The 22,748-nt window shown below is 48.7% G+C and overlaps 1 protein-coding gene across 2 annotated transcripts in view; it reads left to right on the top strand.

Moving 5' to 3' along the window:
- Positions 1-22,748, top strand: part of CPLX2 (complexin 2) — an 83,223-nt gene that overhangs the window by 1,009 nt on the left and 59,466 nt on the right. The window contains exon 2 of one of the 2 annotated variants that reach the window (XM_067732803.1): positions 9,494-9,574. The exons of the other annotated variant lie outside the window; for it this stretch is intronic. The gene's annotated coding sequence lies outside the window, so the exon portion shown is untranslated. The remainder of the gene's footprint in view (positions 1-9,493; positions 9,575-22,748) is intronic. 2 annotated transcript variants of the gene reach the window in all.

Genomic DNA, 22,748 nt, shown 5'->3' with positions numbered 1-22,748 from the left:
CACAGATGCCTGAGGCTGGCAGCTGCAATCACTGACTCTGGCTGTCCCCGGAACATCCCTAGAAAGTGTGAGCCTGAGTTTCCGTGGGGGGAGGGGGCCGAGAAACCGCGGGGAAGCCTCACGAAGCCGGCAGCTACATACTCCCCCTCCCTCCTGCCTAGGGTTCCGCCCCCACCTCCAGAGTGAAACCCGCAGGGAAGGAAGGGAGAAGGAGGGGACCTGGACAACAGGTTGTGAACACGGCTGGGCTCTGGGAGGTTGCAAGTAGCAAGCGAAGAGGTTGAGAAGCTGGGAGGTTCCCAAACAGGGAGGCCAGTTCAGAGGTAGGAGACCAAACGTGGAAAGAGGAAACGTTTTCTCTGCTAGCTGAAGCTGGGAGGGCCCTTGGATCACGTGATCCTCTCGCTCACTGATGGTCTCGCCGGGAGATGGGAAGACTGAGCTTAGGGGGCAGAGGTAATGTGCCCAAGGTCACTCAGCAATTTAGTAGCAGAATTGAGCCTAAAGTTCAGGCTCCCAAAACCCTGGACCTGTTATGTAAGATTCATAGATAAGTCTTAAAAATCCCAGATGCGCAGAGGAGTGCAGAGTAGTTTCAGTTCTGAGTCCAAATCTCAGCTCTGTCACTTACTGGCATGTGACCTTGGGAGAGCGACCTTCTGAGAAGACAGGTTAATAGTATCCACTGGCAGTGAGGATTTAACGAAATACCTATGTAATGTAATTAGGGTAGTACCTGGCAAATAATAAGTGCTCAAAAGTAATAGCTACCGTTCCTGTTATTATTCTCTCTGTAAACATGTTCTGAGGACTCTTATGTGCACTGGCTGTGAACTGGGGAGATAGAGAAGTGTCCTGAAAAGGACACAGACCAGCACAGGAAGCAGAAAGGAAAACAACTGCAATATGATGTGATACGTGCTATACTCAAGGTGAGTACACAAGGCTCTGAGATCACAGAGGCAGGAGTGATGAACAGTGAGGGAAGGAGGAATACCACCTTGGACAGATGGAACTGTGTGTAAAGGCCTAGAAGTGTGAAATCACAGCCACCAGGGTGATATCACTGTGCCAGAGGGTCCTCAGGGTGGGGACTATGAAATGAGAGTGGAGAGAAAGCTGGAGTCAGTCTCCAAAGGGCCTTTTGTGATTAAATATTTCAAACACATTTTTTAAAATAGAAAGAATAGTATAATAAAACCCTACGTACCCATCATTCAGCTTCAACAGTTGGCCAATTTTGTTTCATCTATACTCACTCTCGTCACACATACACGTACACACACACAGAGAGACTTATTTTGAAGCAAACCCAAGACATCGTATCATTTCATGCAAAAGGATTTTTAACATCAATAACGACCTCTGCCATTCGAATGCCATTCCACCTTGGAAGTCACTAACTCAAATCATGACTTTCTCTCTTCAATATGTTCTGAACGTTCCTGTCCTTAGCAGAAAGTTTTGAGAGAGGCCACCCTACGGCGACAAGCCACATGCATTAGAGAAACTATTTCAGAAAAAGCAAAGGGTACGTCAATCCTCAACAGATTTTACCAAGCCAGAATGATCTCCACTACCTACACTGGGGTTAGAGGCCAGTGACTAGTGGCAAGGCTGATCAAAAGACAGATTGAGCCCCATACAGAAAAAGAAAAGTAATCTGAATCATAAGCTCAGGAATATAGAAAGTGTGAAGTCATGGGAATCAATGATTTGGAAATCGTCCAACCCAACAGCTACCTTTTACAGATGAGGGAGACAAGGGTCAGAGATGGGGAGGAACGTATCCAAATGTCCACAGGACCAAGACAGAGTCAAGACTTTGAACTTATAATCAACTGTTCTATTCAGGTCACCATTTTGCCTGGAAGATTAAAGGTTAGACTTTCTCAGCCCCTGCACTTGGGATGCCATTTCCTTCCCCATCTCAAAGAAGCTGGAAGGAAGAGACAAAAGTGGTTCTCAAGAGGATGACGATGTGTGGAAGTAGGTCTCTGAGGTACCCTGACAAATTTCCCTTCTATATCCTTTTGCAGAAAGTTGAGGACGGTGGTACCTCTCTTCTGGCTGCTTCACATTAGCAATGGATCTGCAGTCAGGCACCCAGACCTTATTTCTGTGCATTTCTGTCCATCCTGCTTGCTTTAACCAGAAGCACGTGAAGCCTTTCTTTTCCCATTTGCCCTGGGTTTGGCTACACGTCCTTCTAGGCTACAGACTGCCACTCCTTCGAGGTGTTAAATGAGGCCCAGGCCCTGGCAGGACTCGGAGCTCTTGCACCATCCTGGAGCGTGATGTATGTCCTGTTACTAATGAAATGTGATGGCCGTGACGGGTGTGTGTGCTCCCATTGGGCTCTGGGCACTTCTCAAGTTTTTGCTTTTCAGGGATATCCCTGCCTGCAAAGTGGTGAGGACAATATCTAACAAGTTTCATTGAGTCTTAGGGGGACAAATTCAAACGTGTGTAAGAAGTTCTAAGCATCCCTGATAAAGAGAAGTCAGTAGAGAATAGTCAATAAAATTGCTTAATTTCTGAGAGTATGATTGCAGGTAAGACGTAGGAAGGTGATAAAGGTAGTGAATTTCAGCTTGTGAAATTCTCTCAGATTTTAGCCTGAGATGAGACCAATTTAGATAAATTATATTATATTATCTGGGCTTAGTCGAATTGTAGGATCCCAAAGGGACCTTGGAGAGCAATGTAATCTTCCTTCAACACGTACTCATTGAGTGGCTATGATGTCAGGTACTGTTCCAGGTGCTGAACGAGACACTCCAGACCCCTGCTCTCATGGGGTTTACAGACTTGCAGTAGACACTGTCCTTAACAACAATTAAAAGGTAAATATGAAAACATTTAAGTAAACAAACAAACAGTAGGGGAAGTCTGTCTGCAATGGTGACATGGAACTGAGGTCCAAATTACAAAAAGTCAGTCACATGTGGATGTGGGGTGAAACATTCCAGGCAGAGGAAATAGCTTTGGCAGAGGCGCTATTGGCTATTGAGAGCCTGGACAGTTTGGGGACAGAGAGGAGGCCAGTGTGACTGGAGCAGAGTGAGTGAGGAGAGTGGCAGCAGACGAGGGCGAGGAGGAGGCAGGGACCAGACCATGCAAAGCCTTCTAAATGCAATGGATTGTCACTGGATGGGTTAATTAAGCAGGTTTGATTTTACAACTGCCTCTGGTTGCTGAATGGAGAGTGGATGATATGGGGATGCTGGGCTGGGCAAGAGCGGGTAGGAAGTGTGAGTTGCAGCCTCCCCCACTGAGGTGTTCATCATCCAGCAGAGAAGACAATACACAAACCAGAACAACAGTATTCCAAGGGAAGGGCTGCTGTGGGGAGACATGTGCAAGGCATTCTGGGAACCAAGAGACAAGAAGAATTCATTCAGCCTGGGAGGCATGAGGGAAGGCTTCCTGGAAATGGCCAATGGCTGTTGAATTGTATCTAGAAAAGGAGAGTAGTAGGGCTGGTGTCCAACACAGACAGAGAGGTAACGTAGCAGCAGTGGAGTGCATGGAGTGAGAGCCGGGCTGCCTGTGTCCAAATCCCAGCCGGACCATTGAGCAGCTGCGAGCACTTAAGCAAGTTGCCTACCTCTCTGTCTCAATGTCCTCAACTTTAAAATGGAGATGTTGAGAATCACAACACATTTCAAGGTGTTTCTGTGAGGATTCAACAACTGAAAATCTGTGAAGCATTTAGACAGCGCCTGGCACTTAGAAAGTGACAAATGAGTGTTGTTTAAATAAAAATGGAGCAGAATGGGGGTGGGGGAGCAGGGAGTATGTGCTGAGGAAGGTAGACTAGAGGCCAGCGCTGAGGCGCCTTGAAGATCAGGCCAGAGATACCCATCTTGCTTTTTTTTTTTGCAACGAGGGGCCATCAAAGGCTCTTAAGCATGGGGATTAGGGGTAGTGAATAAGCTAAACCCCAAAGGCCCAGAGAGAATAAGGACCTACTCAGAGTCACACAGCCAGTTACTGGACACCGTCATCTGTCTCCCCTACAGATCCATTATGGTAGGAGGGCAAGGGCAGTATGTATTTTGTTCCCCCGTTGCAGCCTCGGGGTTAGAAGAATGCCTAGGATATTCTCAGTAAATATTTATGGAGGCATTGCTGAATCAAGGACTGAATAAGTCAGGGAAAGTCAGAATCCTTGAATATACTCAAGAAGGTCAGTGCATTTTGGGCAGCGGAGAAACTGCTCTCAGGAAAATAGATCAAATTCCTGGAGCTGTTGACTGGGGACCTTCCAAACCCTAGCTTCTCCCTCCTGTGACAGAGACACTGCCACCCACGCTCCTCCAGGTGCCCCCTCAAGCAGCAGCGAGCATTGCTGTGTAGGGTTCAGAAGTTAATCTTGGTAAAGTGCCTGGAAGATGAGAACTGTTCCCCAGACATTCAGCGTGGTAATTGCCGGTGAGAAGAAAATGTATGTCTCCGTGGGCAAGAGGCAGGACTTTGTGTTCCACAAAAACCAGCCATTAGAATTCCTGTCTCTGACTTGTCAGATTGCTGGGACGGCCGGGCGGGCAAGTAGGGTCTTGCTGTTCAAGCAGCAGATGACAAGAGACTCAGAGGCGCTCAGATCCAGCTCTCACGTTGCTGACCGCCTACTCCGAGCCAGGCCTGGGACCAGGCGCTTCTCCAAATTGAGAGAATCCTATAGCCCCAGCACTTCCAAGCTGGGTGATTTTGGGCAAATCCCTGCATTTTCTGAGCTTCAAGTTCATCAGATATAAAATGGGGATAATACAGCCGGCCCGCCTGGGTCATTTTCTTTTGATTCTGACACTGTGGGGTTCGGGTTGTTACCTCGTTTCACAAATGTGGAAACTGAAGCTCAGGGTATGGCTCACTGATCCCTCAATACTCGCGGAGCACCTATGATGGGCCAGTAACTATTGCAGGAGCTGGAGAGACAATGAAGAAAAAGATAGACAAGATACAGTCCCATCTCTTGCAGAGCTCACATTCTAGTGGGGAGACAGGAAACAAGCAAGTAAACCAATATAATTCCACCAAGTTATATAAGTGCTAGGAAGGAAATAAAAGAGGAAGTGTGCTAAGGAGGGTCGGGGATACTTACATAAGGCAGGCAGGGGAGACTTGAAGGAAGGGGCATTGAAGCTGACATCTGGATGGGGAGAAGCAGCTGGCCATGAAACACATGTCCAGGCAGAAAGTGCAAAGGTCCTGGAGTAGGAATAAGCCTGACGAGGTCACAGAACAGAAACCTAGTCAGTGAGGGGGAGGGTGGTAGAGAAGAGGACAGAGAGGTTGACCAGGGCCAGAGCAGACAGGGCCTTGAAGACTCATTGAAAGAGAGGGGTGACGGAATCTAAATTCTGAGTCACTTCCCTCCATCACCACACCAGTAAGGGACCTGATGTGGCAAAGCGCACATCAGAGTGATCTCCTGGACCCCTTCAGGCCCGCAGTCCCTGCTGCCATCTCCAGAGCAGGTCAGCCAACGGGCAAGCAAAGTGATGGATTCCCCCGCTGGGAAATAAATCCATCAGCTGGCTGGCTGTCGGGTGGGCACCACAGTGCCTCGCAGGCAGCATCCTAATGCCATGAGGCAGGAGAGGGAGGGAGAAGATACAGGGCCGGCCAAGAGGAAAATCCCAAGATGGAGAGAAGAGATCCTGATGTGGTCACCTCGTTAAATTTTAAACGGTCAAGTTTTGAAGCCAGGGAGTCTGGCTGAGCTCCTTCCATACATAACCATGTGGGCCCTCCATTTATCTGGAAAATGGGAATAATAATAATAGCAAGTATCCTAATGATTGTTGTGAAGAGCATTGTCGTGCTGAAGATCAGCACAGTGCTTGGCACACAGTAGGTGTTCACTAAATGCTTGTTGCTGGTGGTGGGAGGGGGAGGAAAGTGGGGTTCCATATGTCATTACTGCACACAGCTCACGTGATGAAATAGGTAACATTTGTATAGCTCTTTGCCATTTACAAAGTACTTTCAGTCATACCATTTCACCTGACTCTCAACCCTTTGGCTGAGATAGCATGAGATTTACTTACTTTACAGAGGAAAATAATCTAGGCTCAGAAATGTGCAGTGACTTGTCCAAGTAAGCCAGGATTTAAATTCCTGGAGTCTAACACTAAAATCCATGCCAGCAACAGAGCATCCAACCAATAACCATGGAAAAGATTAAAAACTAGAATAACTGGAATAAGACAATATTAGACTCTAGAGATGGTGCTGTCCAATCTCTTTATTTTACCAAAGGGAAAACTAAGGCCCGGGGAAGGGAAGAGCCTTGACCAAGGTCACAACGACAGAGCACCAGCCCTGGGGTCAGAACCCAGCTCACAAGGTTCCCAGTCCAGGGTCCTGTCCAGTATCCAGACCCACGTCCCTCATCTGATAGGCCTGTCTCCACCTGATCAACCCAAGGGTGCCGGCGGCCAGGGGTGCAGGGCTTGTTCCCTGGGCAGGTCTAGTGGACAGGAGGTGTCCCACCTCCTCCTTCCACTCCAGCCCAATCAGAGGACGAGAGTGCAGAGGCTGCAGTTGCCAGGGTGAAGCCTGCAAGTTGCTAGGACAGAGTTTGGGAGCAGTCAGGTGGCAGAGGAGGGCTCAGCTGGGGCCGGGGCTGGGCCAGAGACCAAGACCTGACAGTGCTCTTCTTGGAGCTGAGGGAGGACCCCTAACTCTACAGGGTGGGTCAGTCAAAGGCGAGGTTGACTCTCAACAGACAGCCCCTCATCTCTGCCCTCGACACACCACCTAAGCCAGGAGACCAGGTCGTTTCTCCCTGTATCCTGTAGCTCATCAAACACAAGTCCTGCTGCTTCCTCCTCCCATGCCCCTTAACCCCGTCAGCTCTGGCTCCAGAAGGAGCTCTCTAGAGCACAATGCCAAGCGCTGCAGTGCCCTCCATCACCCTTGGGGTGAAGCCCACACCCTGCTAAATTTAGACCCTGAAACTGGTCCCAACAAACACCCAGCCTCATCTCTTTCCCCAAGGCTCTGGCCAAACCTAATCCTCCGAATGCCTGGGTACACCATGCTCACTCCATGCCTTTGCAGATGCTGTTCCCTCTGCCTGGGAGACCCGTCCTGTTCCGCTGTCCTCTAAGCCTCAGCTCCAGACTCACCCTCTCAGAGAAGCCCACCCTGCTGCCTCCTGGCAGTGAGGCACCTCTGGCCAACCCACCTGAAGGTGGGTGTCACATCAGATTTTAACTATCCACTTTCCTGTTTGCGTCCCCATTAGGCTAAGAGGTTTTTACATCTCACTCCTAGACTTAACCCACGTTACAAATGTGCAAAATCAAGACTTCTCGGAGCCTCCGTGCCCTCCTCTGTGTGATGGGGATTATGACCCTGGCCTTGCCAGGCTAATGGAGTATTAGAGATTTTGGATGTGAAGAGCTTAACACAACACAAGTACACTGAAACTGCTGTCACTGTGCTGTTGTTTACGTCAATACCACTAGCGCCAGCACAAAGGGCTCACTTGTAAACGTCTGCCACATGGGCCCCTCACCTGCTCAGTGAGAATAATCACCACGGCTTGAAAGGGCTCTAGAAAGAGCAAAGCCCCTTTCAAGTGTCAGCATAATAATTCTGATAGTTAACACTCTTGATTCCCACAAGCCCCTAGACCTGTGTCATTCCGACATGCTCATTCGCTGAACAAAATTTATTAAGTACCTACTATGTGCCAGGCAACATGCTAGCTCTTTGGGACTCAGCAGTAGGTAGACACGAAATACTTAATTGCAACATCTACCTTTCTTTCCTTGCCTTTTTTTTTTTTTTTGAAGTATAGTTGATTTACAATGTTGTGTTAATTTCTGCTGTACAGCAAAGTGACTCAGTTATACACACATATACATTCCTTTTTATATTCTTTTCCATCATGATTTATCCCAGGAGACTGGATAGAGTTCCCTGTGCTCTACAGTAGGACCTTGTTGTTCATCCATTCTAAATGAAAGAGTTTGCATCTACTAACCCCAAACTGCCAGTGAAGGTCAGCCTCCTGACTCGGTACGCGCAGGCCCTTGCCTGAGCCCAGGGAGGCTGCCGTTTGCTCAGAGATGTTCCTGGTAGCCAGCAGGCTCCACCTGCATACCCTCTTCCTCTCCACCTCCCCCGCGTTGCCAGTCTGGAAACAGTAACTCTGCCCTGTTTCCAATCCAGTTGCTGGCTTTAAATTCAAATACTGTCAGCTCCCTCAGAGCAGGGAGCACACCTGCCCTTTTCACTGCTGTGTCACCAGCATTTAGGACGTGCCCTGGCACAGTCATTCAGCCTCTTATGTACTCATTCATTCACTCACTCAACAGATATTTATCAAGTCCTGCTAAGTGCCAGACTCTGGGGAACCAGCGGTGGAGCCCTGCCTCGCTGAGCTCCTATCTTAGTAGAGGGATTGGGGGGCGGAGCAGAAGACCACCAGTCATGGAAAGGGCCTTGAGTCAGCTGATCTGTTGGAATCCCTGACCTGGGGCAAAGCCCCAGGCCCCACCTCCGTTGATGAGATCAGGATCTCCACCTGGTGAGTCACGGTGAGCATGGTTATGGAAGGAAGAGAAAATACTCGAGGCGGAGGTGACAGGCGGTGCTCAGGTCCCCGAGCAAACATTGCAGGTCCCTGCAGTTTCTGAGGCCTTGGCGTCCAGCCAGGAGAGGAGCTGACTGCAGCAGGGTAGAAAGGTGGGGCTGTGGGTGCTCATCTGTCTCCACACTCAGCCCCGTGGGAAACTGAGCAGATCATTTCCCCTCTCGGCACTTGTGTTCTCATCTATAAAATGCGAGTGAAACATTGACCTCATTCTTCCTAACTGTGTGAAAGCAAATGGGGCAAATTTGTCGAGCGCTGCTCGGTCGACAAATATTTACTGGGTACCCGTTGCCTTTTCCGCAATGCTTGGTAAGCAGAGGACGGTAACTAGGATTTGAGAGGCTACCATATCATAGAAATCTTCACAGACAACATCTTATTTAACACCACCGCCAATAATAATAACACGCACTAAGATGGTGCTTAAGTACGACGCTGGTGCTGTTAGTAGCCCCATTTTATACATGAGGCAATTGAGGCTCAGAGAAATGTAATGGATTTCCCCAAAACAAAAATTCAAACCCAGATGTGACTGACAGTAAATCCCATCCATTGACACCAGTCAGAGATCACAGTTAAGCCAGAAAACAGTGCGGTCAGTGGTACCATAGAAGCATTGCCTGAACCAGTGACCAAGATTGGCAACTGCCGTCAGGAGTAGGTGAGGGGGGCCCAGGGGTTGGGTCTCATGCCAAGCAGGGCCCCACCCTGCCCAGCCCTTTGCTGGAATCCAGAGGATCAGTGTGGCCTCAACAGAGTCAAGGGCATGCCCTCAGGGAACAGAGTTGCGGGCATGCCCTCAGGGGGTCTGGGGTTCAGGAAGCCACTCCCCCCGCAGCTCTCTCCCCTCAGCCCTTAACACCCTCTCTCCTCCCCCAGGAAGTTGTGCGTCTCTGGCATGCTACCTGCTCTGCTCAGTAACTGAAGTCTCCCCCATCAGAGCTCGGCCAGGAAGCAAAGGTAAGGGTACCACCCACGGTCACACCCATGGGCAGTGTTCAGAGTGCCCCTCACTCCTGGGGAAGGGGGCCATGATATCACTTCCCCTTTGCAGTCGCCAAGAGTACTCCTAAGTGGGAATGAGAAGGGTCAATCTAGCAACTTGTTAGAACGGCGTTAGCTTGTGTTACAACAAACCCTTCCCTGTGCGTGCTACCTTATCCAGTGATGCTCCCCAAAAGACCTGAGGGATGGATCCCCAGTTTACTGATGAGGAAACTGAAGCACAGAGAGGGGAAACAACTTGCCCGAAGACATACACCTGGAAGGTGGTTAAGCCTGAATTCCAACCCACTTTTTCTTGTCTCTATCCCCGAGTGGTCTATGCACATTGTAGGTGGTTGGTATTTGTTAGATGAACGAATGAGTGAATTAATGAATTGCCCGAGATCAATGGCAGGGCAGAGCAGGGCTGGAAACTCGCTTTCCTCTCGCTCCCAGTTCCTATGTTTTTCTGCTGAGCTGTGGCTTTCTGCGTTGATGAGGTCAACACTCCCTTCTGCACCCCTACCCCAGGGTCTCAAGCATCTCACGTGTGATGTTCATTACCCCCCCCAACCCGCTGCAGACAAAAAGATGAAAGGTGGACCAGTCAGCCTTGGTTACTCTTCTAGGTGGCCCCCAAGCTTGGATCACACCCAGCATCCCTCATCCATCCACATCGCCTCTTCCCCACCACCCACTACCAGTAATCCAACGTGCATAGTTGTAAACTTGTTTCTTTAAATAAACAGTCTTGAGTTTCATACCAAATAGTCTTTTAAGAGGAGGAACGTCTCCAGGCCACCTCGTATTTAGCATACAGTGAGCCACATATTTGCACAGAGAGAGTGTGTGTGGATATAGAGATCGCCCGATCGCTATAGATATCGTTGCTCATCCAGATGGGAGCTATTTATGATGCTGAGTCACTCGCAGAGAATGCCACTGAGGGATTCCAGGCTGGGCTCAGAGCCCCAGCACCACAGACCTCATGGCTGTTTGCCTCATCCTCACCGTTCACAAATAAGAGAGACAGAGAGAGAGAGTGGTCTCCCATCACAGTGCAGGGACAGAAGGAGATATTTTGGCCACAGTATATGAAGACTTTCTCATAATCAGGTCCTATTTCAAGGATGTCCTTCATCCAGAACACCGCACCCTTTAAGATCATCTAGTCCAATTTCTCCATTGTATAGGAGCAAAAACTGAGATCCAGAGAGGGAAGGAAGTTGCTTAGTGTCACACACAGGTCAATAGCAGATCTGGTCCCAGAGCTCAAATTTTCTGATGGCTATCTGGGGCTCTCTCCCAACCCCCAGCAACCTTCTTTAGCTTCTCTCCAGTGTCATGCCATTTCAGCCCCTCAGGAGCTTCTGTTCTTGGAGACGCTCTTGTTCTTTACTGTTCTTTACAGAAGCTCTTGTTCAGGAGCTTCTGTAAACTTGGAGCTGTCCCTGAGCACTACCTTCCCTGGGCTCCTCTAGGAGCCGAGCTGAGTCTGGCTTGTTTGGGTATCCCCCATGCTTAATGCAGGACCTGCACACACTAGGTTCTCAAAGCTTGTGCACTGGGTGTTATATAAAACCAAACACAGTACCAATTCCTGGTGAACCCTAGTTCTCCATTTGAAAAAGCACCCATTTATCTCCACCCTCTCTTTCTTTTCTCTAAGCCAGTTCTCTATCCATGCAAAAATAGACTCCCTCCCACTCACCACCCATCCCTGCCCAATTCTATAATGAATCAATTTTATTAACAGGCTTTGGGATGGAAACTTAACAAAGGCTTTTTGTGAAAGTCACCCTTTATCTCTGTATATAGTTCACTTCTGAAAGAATTCTGCTAAACTGGTCAAATGGGATTTCGCCTTACATAAAATATTCATTAACCTACTCTTTCCCTCCCTATAGAATGCGTTTGTTAAAGTGATCTCTGTCCATTATGATGGATAGAGATATGGATGTTATTATCCATCTTTATCCATTATTATGGTGATCTCTATCCATTATTATGGATCCTATTCAGTTGTTCTAAGAGACAGTGGGATGAGATGGAAGGGGCCTGGGCTTTGGAATTAGCACTGGGTTACATCCTAGCTGACCTCTTAATAGTTCTTCATCCACAGTGATTGCCGTGAGAATTGAATGATACAATGTCTGTAAGGTATCTTGCACATATAAGTGCTCAATATACGTTTGTGAATGAATGAATTACTCAGGACCCTTGTGACTCATCATATCCTGAAGGGTGAGAGACCAACTAATGCTGCAGTCTGAAGTCTTGAAGTCAGAGAAGTTCAGGAGAGTAGTTTGAGAAGTCTTGTGAAACAGACCCCAGGGAGTAAGCTGCTGTCTCCAGGCCAGAAAGGGATGCTCTTTCTGTGGTCCCTTGTGGAAGGGATTCCCTCAGCTCGAGGAGAATGTGAGAGTTAAATCTAGGTTCCAAATAGAAAACCCCTTGAGAATAAATGTTGTGCCTTGTTAATTGTCAGATTCTAACTTTACCCAAACCAGAGCCTGGCTCAGGTAGTAAGGAATAGACAAAGAGATATGCAGTCAGTATGCATTGAGTTGGGTTGAGTTGAGCTGAGTAGAACTGACTTGTTGACTTGAATTAACTTGAGTTGTTTTGAGTTTACTAATGGACCCAACTCTAGGGTCTACCAAGGGAGAAGCTTCCTAGACCTCAAGCTTAAATTAGACCTGGTCCCACAGCACAGGGGAGACCCTCGTGATGTTCTGGGGACATTCAGAGCCTTCCAAAGATGAAGGCGTCTCAGAGAGGACCAGGACCATAGCCAAGACTGAGAGAAAAGGGTAGCAGTCTTGACTTGGTCAGGGGGCACCACGAGGCTGAACGTCCTTTAGGAATCTTTAAAACTTACTGGAGCTGTGTGGGGATCTTTCCATATTTTTAGGACAACAGAGTCTTCTCTTCCGGGCAAACAAAGGACCTTTGGGGGTACCCACTTCAGTGGGAGATGGCCTCTAGCTTTGAGGGGGTCAAATAAACTCCACCATGAGGGGAGAAGGCAGGCAGAGGCCAGGAGTTAGGCAGAGCCCCATACTGCAGGTGCTAGCACAGTCATAAACTGGTCCTCCTGTTGGAGTGAGGGCTTGGGGGTCTGAGTGAGGTATGATTCTAACTCTAGATTTTCATCAGGTAGTGGTTGCTAAAGGGAACAGTGATCCAGGAACCATAGTGGGGAATCAGACAAGACCTGTGGCATCACAATATTGAGGTCAGTCAGCACCGCTGGGGCTCACTTTGCTGGCTCCAGCTCAGTCACTGCCCATCACAGGATACAACCAGGCATCCGAGAGAAAAAAGAACGGAGGGTTTAAATGAGATTCAGGTGAGCAGTGGCTGCTCAAACCTTTATTGTATTCATCTGTGTCTGTGTGTATCCCTCTCCCACACAAGCTTGGGAACCCATCAGAGGCACAACATCTATTCTTCTCAGTCCTCCCTGTGCCAAAAACTCTGGGTACAGGTTAGACATCAGTGTTCAGTGAATGAATAATTAGGTCAGAGTAAGGCTTACAATGCCAGTGGAAGATTTCAAGAGGGAAAGATGGAAAATTTCAAGATTTCAAGGTGGCAAAAGTCCAAAGTAAGGATGTCTAGCCAGAGAAGATAGCATAGATTCAAAACCTGCCCCTCAGCAGTGTGGCTGCAGGGAAAATTGGACTAAATGGAGTCAAGACAGGGTGGTGGAGTGCAGGCTTAAAATAATGTTCCCCAGAGACCCAGACTCCTGAGACAGGCTCTCAGGGGCCATCGTAGGATGAGTTTGAGCAAGAGAAGTTCCCCCAAAACAACCCCATTTAAATTTAAAAGTTGCAATTTTATCTCTTTTATATATTGGATTTCCACACACATTTTCATTTTTAAAGAAATCTTTGGATCGAAAAAATGCATCTGGAAAGCACTAGTGTTGAAATAGCCTAGGCATCTGGAGTTAGGCGGTCTGCATTCAAATCTCAGCCCCAAGGCTTTCCACTTATGGGACTTCAGGAAGGGACCCCTTTGAGCTTCCACATTCTTGTCTATAAACCATCCTTCCAGCAATGTGTGAGCATTAACTAAGATGCTACAGTATTTCCCAAAGGCTGGCATGTGTGTGATTGATGGCGTGCACAGTGGTTTTAGGTGGTATACGGATGAACATTTATCATTTGAATAGCTCACAATTGACGCATGTTAGAAAAACACAAGCAGCACATTAGACTCCATGATTTATGGAAATAATATAGCTTTTCCTTTTAAAATAAAATCCTGTGCTTTTTGAAAGGCAAATTGATTTAAAGAAAAACACTAAGTGAATGAATAGTACTAATACAGCCGAAATCATGAAGGTGGTACATGAATGACTGAAATGTGGGAAAAACTGAGATAACCTGTGTAAAACACGTCTCACAGTGTCTGTCCTTTAGGAAGGGCTCAGAAAGTTTCGTTCTTGTACCCTTCTCTCCATCTTAACTTGCTGGGATGGCTGAGCCTAGAATCAAGCTCATCCCCTGCGGCAAAGTAGAGGCCCAGGCCTGGTCAGTCTGGAATACGGTGTGTGGTGGGCGTGGGGCAGGCAGCAGTGGTCAGTTTGGGGCAGACAGCAGTGGTCAAGGCCAGGAGTGGTCAGGTCCTGGCAGCCAGCTGGCCACAGGATCTTGAAGCAGGCAGAGGCTGCTGAAGCAGCATCCGCAGGCATCAGCCATGAGTGGTCCATGAGATCACTTTGAAGAGCTATTCAGGAACAAGTCAAATACCACTGGGAGAGAGTTACTTCCTTTGTTGGTTGATTCCATCAAGGAGAAAGTCTCAGTTGGAGGTTAGCATCTCCTTGAGGCCTCTCTAATACTTGCTGATCTTCCTTTTCAATACAGAAGCCCAGCCTTCAGTTGGCAAGAGTATCTAGCTAAAAATGAATAACAATGTTGTATTTTCCATGTATTTATTTATTTTTGCGGTACGCGGGCCTCTCACTGTTGCGGCCTCTCCCGTTGCGAGCACAGGCTCCGGACGCGCAGGTTCAGCGGCCATGGCTCACGGGCCCAGCCGCTCTGCGGCATGTGGGATCTTCCCGGACCGGGGCACGAACCCGTGTCCCCTGCGTCGGCAGGCGGACTCTCAACCACTGCGGCAGCAGGGAAGCCTTCCATGTATTTATTTTTACCATTACCTTCCACGTATAGGACACGATACAGGTGTCCTGTTCATGAGAATGATCTCATGTTCCCTTTTCAAATATATGTATTAAAGATTAAAAAGTGAGTGTGTTACTTTTGTTCAGTATAAAGTGAATAATAGTACAAGCAGGATATGTACATAGAAACAGATAAAGGTGGTCCTTGACCAAGAGGAAATCCATCCTGGCAGAGGCACAGCTCTAGAGAGCCCATGCTGGGCCCACAAGCAGGATGTCTCCCGACTCAGCCACAAGCTTTGGGGCAAGTTTTGTCCTGGGGAGGGCAAACAAGGCCCCATCCTAAGAAAGAGTCAGATTGCTGGGCTCCCAGACCCTGAGCTCCCAGAATGAACTGGAGGTCTGGGGACCAGGGCAGCGACAGGCCAGCAGTCAGTATAGTCAGGCCAGAGGGTGGGTCTGGAAGGGATCCCAGGCCTCTGGTTTCCAGTGAGGTTGGGCCTGCAGAGGATGACCCAGTGGCTCCAGCAGAGAGGGAGGAAGGGGCTGAGGATGAGGAACAGGCAAGGTCTGACCCCACAGAATCTGGTGTGAGCACAAACTAGTCACACCAGCCTTTGAGAGGGGCTGTGTATGAGTTAGGGTGTGTTGGTAGCAAGCAACAGAAACCAAATCTGCCCCACTCAAGCAGAAGCAGGGGTTTTTAAAAGATTATCAGAGAGCACCCAGAATCAAAAGGCGGGCTTGTGGTCAGGCTCAGAAAAGGAGAGAAACCAGAGCAGACCAGGAGTTTGGGAGCAGGAACTGAGGACTTTTTTTTTTTTCAAAGTTCCTCTTTGGGATACATCAGCCACAACTGTTTTTTCCTCTTTGCCTCAGTCTTCTCATGATTCACAGCCCCAGGAGGAGCACCAGGTAGCCTGGCACATGTCCTTTGTCCTCCTCTTGGCCAACAGAGAGCATGGAGGCTTAATTAGACTCCCTCCAAGTTTGAGCACTGAGGAACGGGTGGTTCCCAGAAAGAAAATCAAGGGGCTGTTACTAAGAGGAAGAGGAATGGATTCTGAGTAGCCGAAACCAGCAAATGTCTACTACAAGGATCTGGGAAGGGGCAGGGAGGTGCAGGCTATGTGGTCCCCTGGGCCTGACTCTCTGGGATCATGACTGGGGCTTCCTTTCTCCCACCCTTGGCTGGACCAGGGTCCATCCCACTCTGGGGCCAGGAGTCAGCTGAGGCACGGGCCTCTCATGCTTCCCGCGAGGGGCTCCTGGATCCTCTCATGGTCTGCTAAAGGGAAGTGGCTGGACAAGCCTGGTCCGTGGCTCTTCAGCCTTTTTGTAGCCAAAAAGGATCTGCTGGGCTGAGAAAGTCTAATGAGAATTGCTCGCTCAGGGCTTGCAAACCCAACTGTCTGCTGGCTGGCAGAGAGCAAATGCATGAGAGTAACTGAGGTGACCTGGAATATGCATGCCTGTCTAAAGGGGATGCAACTGCCAGCTCCAGCCAATCGTTGCCATACAAGCACATGGACCCACCCAGTGTTGATTAATAGCCTGATTTTTTTTAAGTGAAGCCCCAAATCCAGAATTTCATGAGATTCCTCCTTTCTAAATATTGCTAACTACCAGAAAAACATTTTAAGTATTGTGCTGACCGAACAGTAGAAACCACCAGTTTGCGGCCATTGGACTAACTCCTATTCATCCACTACAACCCAACTAAGAAGTCACTTCTCAGCTGGGAAGCCTTCTGTGACTTGCCCCTCCCTCTACCTTGCTACCCTTTCTTGAGCCTCCTCTAGACCCTTTATTTTTTCCTGTCACAGTACTGACACTCTGCATTATAAAAATTCATTTGTTTTCATCTGCTGTCTCCTCAAGGATGAGGACACCCACCACGTCTTATGTCTCTTCCCAGCACAGCGCCTGACACATACAAGGTGCTGTGGCATTGTTGAAAGGGGAGCTATGGGGACTGCATTTGTCAAGGTGGCTAGGTTTTTCAATGGTAACAAATCACTCCTGAAATCTCTGTGGCTTAATACAGCAAAGGCTTGTTTCTCTCTCATGTGAAGGCTGCTGTGGGAGCAGCAGCTCTCCAGGCAGCTTCCTTCCAAGCGGTGACTCAGAGATCCAGGCTAGCTCCATCATTAAGGAGCAGGAGAAGAGAGCCAGGGAGAACTCACATCCACTCTTGTATACCTCAGCCTAGAAGTGACACTCATTGGTTCTCTTCACAGCCATTGGCCAGAACTAGTCCCATGACCTGTCTCACTATAAGGGCCTGGAAATATGGGTGGAACACAGCCAGGGCCCATCATTCACAGGAAACTGTGGAACTCTTACAGTCAGCGCATGGAAGAACCTTTTAATTTGTGACATCCAGAAAAGTAGGAAAGAAGTAGGGAGAGAATTTCATTAATTGAGCTTTCTACCTTTTCTCATTTTTTCCAATCAGTAAACACCCGGAAAAGAAAATCAAACTGATGGAAAATAGGGGTCAAATGCTAATGAGCAACCCATTTATAGTGAAATCACACTGGCTCTTTGGTATCTCATTTGAGATCCGTGAGGGCCTGGGAATAATTGCAGCTGCTCAAAGGGTCTCTCTTCTGTGATTAAATGCCAATGCATTCAAGAATCGTGACCCTCGCTGTCACCCTTGGCCAGAAACTCAGCCAAGGTGAGTCAGTGGGCACCCCCAGAGGCTCAGAGACACACCTCATGCCTTCTACAGGCTGGGCACAGTACAACCGCAGATGTTTCCTTGGAATGGAATCACAAGACGGTAGACATGCTCTAGAAAGAGGGCAAGCTTGAGAACCAGAAAGACCTGGGTTCAAATTCCAGCTCTTTCCTAATAAGTCAAACTCCTAGCAAGACTCTTCACTTCTCTGAACCTCAGTTTCATCATCTCTAAAATGGGGACAATAGCACCTTCCTCCCAGAACAGCTGTGCACAGTCTATGAGGTTACACGTGTAAGGGGCCTGTTGCTCAGTAGTACCTCAGCTGACATCATTTCTTTTTCCCCACTGGGTTGGAGGGACTGAATCTAACCTCCCACCAATAGCACTCCTGAGTGCAGTCAGCCTGTTCCCATTTGCACGCCTCTGGTGACAAGAAGCTCACTATACACCAGCCCCCTGCCCACCACCCCCAAGCATCCTGCTCCATTTCTGAACCACTCCAATGGTGTTTGTCATGAGAGGATATGATGTCCCCGGGGACTAGAGTTTGAGGGGAAGGTACCTGGCCTAACTCCCCTCTCTGGATAACTTATCACTGCCTCGGCCCCCAGGAGCTATCTGGGGAAATTGAGTGTGGTGAGAATGAAGGCAGTGAGGGGTTCAGAGTAGGGGAATATGTGTCCCTTTCCTGTTTACAGAGAGAGAGGACACAGAAACCCATCACATGGGAGACAGGATCCCAGAGAAGAAAATCTCTGGAAGACTGTCACAGGACAATGATGGGGATCCAGCCTGAGATGAAATGAGGGAAGCTACAGGGGAGCAAATAGGAGCTCAAAATAAGGGCTCCAAAATAATTTATTCTGCAAACATTCACTGTTTGTCCACAGTGCTAGGCCCCATGTGAGCACCGGGGTCAGAGACAAGAATCAGCCATCGGCCCTGATCTTGGGGGAGTGGGGCAGGCATGTGATGATAATGTTAAAACCATAGGGGGGTTGCTGAGATAAAGGGAAGTGTGGAGTGGGGACTGTGAGAGCTTAGAAGAAGGGTACCTAGCCCACCTGGGGATGGGGTGTTTAGGAAAGGATGTCGAGGTGGACAAAAATGGGGAGAAAGGATGCCAGGCAGAGGGGCAGCATGGGCAAAGACACAAAGATGAGAAACAGGGCTTCCCTGGTGGCGCAGTGGTTGAGAGTCCACCTGCTGATGCAGGGGACACGGGTTCGTGCCCTGGTCCGGGAAGATCCCACATGCCGTGGAGCGGCTGGGCCCGTGAGCCGTGGCTGCTGAGCCTGCACGTCCGGAGCCTGTGCTCCGCAACGGGAGAGGCCACAACAGTGAGAGGCCCACGTACCGCAAAAAAAAAAAAAAGATGAGGAACAACCTGGCCTGTGGAAAGACCTACCCACTGTCCTTTACTACTTAAGGCAAAGAGTGATGATGGGGTGATCAGAGCCGGCAGCAGACCTCCTTGAATGACAGCCACAGAGCTGGGACCCTGCCCCCAACCAGGAGGGAGCCATGGAAAAGTGGGAGGCTTTGCAGAAAATTGTTATTGAAATACAATTTACGTTCATAAAAGTGGTCGTATCATATATTTACAGCTCAGTAAATTTTCACAAAGTGAACATACCCCTGTAACCAACCAAGAAACAGACACTTACCAGCATTACACAAAGCCTTTTTTGCTCCCCTTCGCAGTCACCATCCTCCCAAAGGAACCACCATCTCCACTTCTAACGGCATTGCTTAGTTGACTTGTTTTTGAACTTCATGTAAATGAAGTCATGCAGTGTTTTTGTCTGACTTCTTTCAATCAACATTATGGTTGAGATTCTTTCCTATTGTTGCATCATGTTGCATTCTTTCATGGTGTTCATTCTCATTGCTAAATTTTATTCCATTGTGCGTCTGTGCCAAAATCCATTCATTATTCTAGTGCTGATGGACACTGGGGTTGTGTTCAGCTTGGGACTCTCGTGAAAAGCGCTACCATGAGGATTCTTGTACATGTCTTTGGATGAACATTTATATACGTTTCTGTTGGGTTTATGCCAAGGAGTAGAATCAATGCATCATAGGGGTTGCAGGTTGCCAGGGGAGAACAAATGTTTTTTTCCAAAATGGTAGTCCCAATTTACACTCCCTACTCTACTGTATGAAAGTTCCAGTAGCTCTCTATATCCTCACCAACACTTGACGTTTTCTGGCTTTTCCATTTTAACCATTCTGGTGATCGTACATGGTTAAAATGGTAGATGTGATTTGCATTTCTCTGATGACTAGTGAGGTTGAATACCTTTTTGTATGCTTGCTGGCCATTTGGACATCATCTTTCCTGAAGTATTTGTTCAAGTTCCTGGGAGGGGAGAGACAACATCTACATTTCATTTCAGAAAGTCATCTTGGGTGGCCAAGTGGGGCAACTGGGATTGTAGAAGTAGGTTCTCTGGGACCTCTGGCTAATACCAATGGCATCTCACTTAGATGCTGGGCTTCCTCTACTTCCTCTGCCTCTGTAGATGCTCATAGCCTCCTTGAGAGGTCAAAATTGTTATCAACATCTCACAGATGAGGTGACTGGGCTTACATGACTTGCCCAAGATCTCACAGTGGTGGCCTCAGACCCTCAGTTCACTTCCTCATCAGTCTCAGACCAGAACAGGAAGCTGTGGGAAAAAAAAATAGAATAGAAAGAAACAGAAAAAAAGGTAAAGAAACAATTACAAAGACATCTATCTCACTCATGTTCCACAAGAGAAAATTCTCCCTCCCTTTCCCCTCTTCCTTCCTCCTCGCATCTCCCCAAAAGTCCAGCAGAGATGAGCGGTCATCAGAAGCCTGGTGTCCGCCAACCCCAATATTGTGTTGGATGCCCAGGAATGTGAAGGGAGGAATCAGGCCAACCTGCGTCAGATCCCGGCCAGCCACTGCTCACTGTGTGGCCCAAGACCAGTCATTTTACCTCCCTTGGCCTGAGGTTTTTGTCTGTTTCAGTAATCCCTTCCTCAGAGCCTTGTGGAGAGGAGTCAGAGAGCCAGCTCCCTGCCTGGCTCAAGGTGGCCCCTGGTTAAGGTGACATATGCTTGTTCCTTCCCTTGACCCTTCCAGGACTGGGGGTGGAGCACCCCATCCTGCCCAGGGCCCAGTCCTTTGGGCTCCTGCCTCCCTCAGTAGGAGGGGGAGCATCCTTTTGTCTCATGCAGCCACAGCTGGCCCCTGGAGAGTTTCCTCACTGCTGGAGAACAGGTGTATCAGGGGCAGGAAGAGTGTCCCTCCCTCCAGGAGCTCCATCTCCCCACAGCTGCCCACACTCAGGCTGACAGCCACACAGTTAGCCCTAGAAGGGCCTTTCTCTTCCCAAGGGCTCTCATCTCAGAGCCCAGACGCCTTTATTTGGGGAGCTTTGCTTGGTAAAGTGCTTTGTCAATGCCACCTCCAAGCAACCCTCCCACCCCACCACACACATGCCACGCAGTGCCATCCTGCCTGTCCTTCCGTTCATAGTGAGCATTCCAGGCACCGTGCTAGGCACTGGGACATGCACAAGGTCTCTGTCCTCATGCAGTTTCCCCTGCAGGAGGAGAGATGGATAATAAAAAGCAGATGGATACAGTAAATAAGATGGTGCCCAGGGCCTTGGAGATGGGAAGGGGGAAGCTTTGATGGAGAAGGGCAGCTGGGTAACCACTCAGTCCCAGAGCAGAGTGGGGAAAGTCACAGGTCTGCTGCCTGCAAGGGTATGTCCTTCTCTGGTTTCGGCTCCAAACTCAACTCCTGGAGGGAAGGGTCACACCGCAGCCACCGCCAACATGTAGCACCGGGAGGTCCTAGCTGCTGCTGACCCCCAACTACTTTGCCCCCTTCCCTCCCTCATTACCGAGCCTGCCTGCTCCTCACAACTGTCTGCCTCTCCTGTCCCCCAGCGGCAGGGAGAGGGGTCACAGGAGCTCGTTCTTAATCCACCAGCTTTTCCCCACCCATCCCATAGATTTATCCTGCCAACTCGACTGGATTCAGAGCAAACTGTGTCCTTTCAGGAGGATCCCCCAACAAAGCAACAGAGGTAAGGCCAACTGAGCCCCAGTCAAGGCCAGCAGACCCTCCCAGATCTCCACACCCAGGACTCTCTCTCCATCTCTCCTTCTCAGGCTGTCCCTTCCCTCTGTCTTTTACCCTTTCACTGACTCATTCTTTATCTGTGTGTTTGTCTCTGTCTCATTTCAGTTTTCCCCTCTATCTCCCTGTCACTCTAATTCACATCCTAAATGTACTTGTTATCTGGGCATTAATTTACTTCAAATACTGATTTTTAAAAAATGCATTGAGCCCCTGCTGGGTGCCAGGCATGGAGCAAGGAGCTTGGGTCTAATCAAAGATGAGTAAAGCACAGACTTCCCTGGAAGGGAGATGAGTCATGTGCTTAAATAAGTGAAATGGGGAGGCTGAAAGTGACCGATGTTATAAAGGAGACACTGATGGGAGCTGAAGAGCATCAAGGAGAGGGGTTCCTGGGGACTTCATGGAGGAGGTGACTTTTTAGTCAGACCTTAAAACATGGTCATGCCATGGAAAGTAGGCTGACCATGGGGAGGAAGGTTATCTCCCACAGACTAGTTACTCAGTTCCCTCTCCTCTCAAATCAAAATCCTACTCTCCAGCATCCTTATTATTTAATCTCCAAGGAATCCTGAATATAGTATGGACTTTGTGTCTGAAAGACCTGGGTCTGAGTCTCACTGACTCAACATTCTGAGCTTTCATTTCATCATTTGTAAACAGCCTCCTGGGGTTGTTGTGAAAATCAAATAAGACAAAGGATGTGAAAATGCTTTCCTATTGTTAATGAGGCTCTTTACTACTAATGAGGGCTCTTCTGACTGCAAGCTACAGAAAGCCAACTCGAAATGGCTTAAAGTAAAAAAAAGGAAAAGTCTGACATGGCTTACATCAGGCACACCTGGATCTAGGTTTCAAATGGTGACCTCAAGACTCTTTCTACATCTCTCGACTCTGCTCTCCTGTACCTTGGCGTCACTCTCAGGCAGGCATTCCCCCTCAGAGTGGCAACACAGCAACAACCCTTCCACCAGCTGAGTGACTCCAATGGAAATAGGATACCCCATTCCCAATGGTTCCAGCAAAGTTCTGGGATTGAATCTAAGTGAACTGATTCCTAACCCATACCTATAGCCAGGGCTGGGTCACGTGCTGACCCCTGGAGCTGGTGATGACGTGATCCTCCCACCCAATCCATAAGGACCACAAGTGGGAAGGGAATAGGTCCTCCCAAGAGATGCTGTTATACTGTTACAAGT

The sequence above is a fragment of the Pseudorca crassidens genome, chromosome 3, assembly GCF_039906515.1.
Source record: "Pseudorca crassidens isolate mPseCra1 chromosome 3, mPseCra1.hap1, whole genome shotgun sequence".
NCBI classification, from domain to species: Eukaryota; Metazoa; Chordata; class Mammalia; order Artiodactyla; family Delphinidae; genus Pseudorca; species Pseudorca crassidens.
Note: the sequence above shows the minus strand (reverse complement) of the source record. Positions and strands in the feature narration are given on the sequence as shown.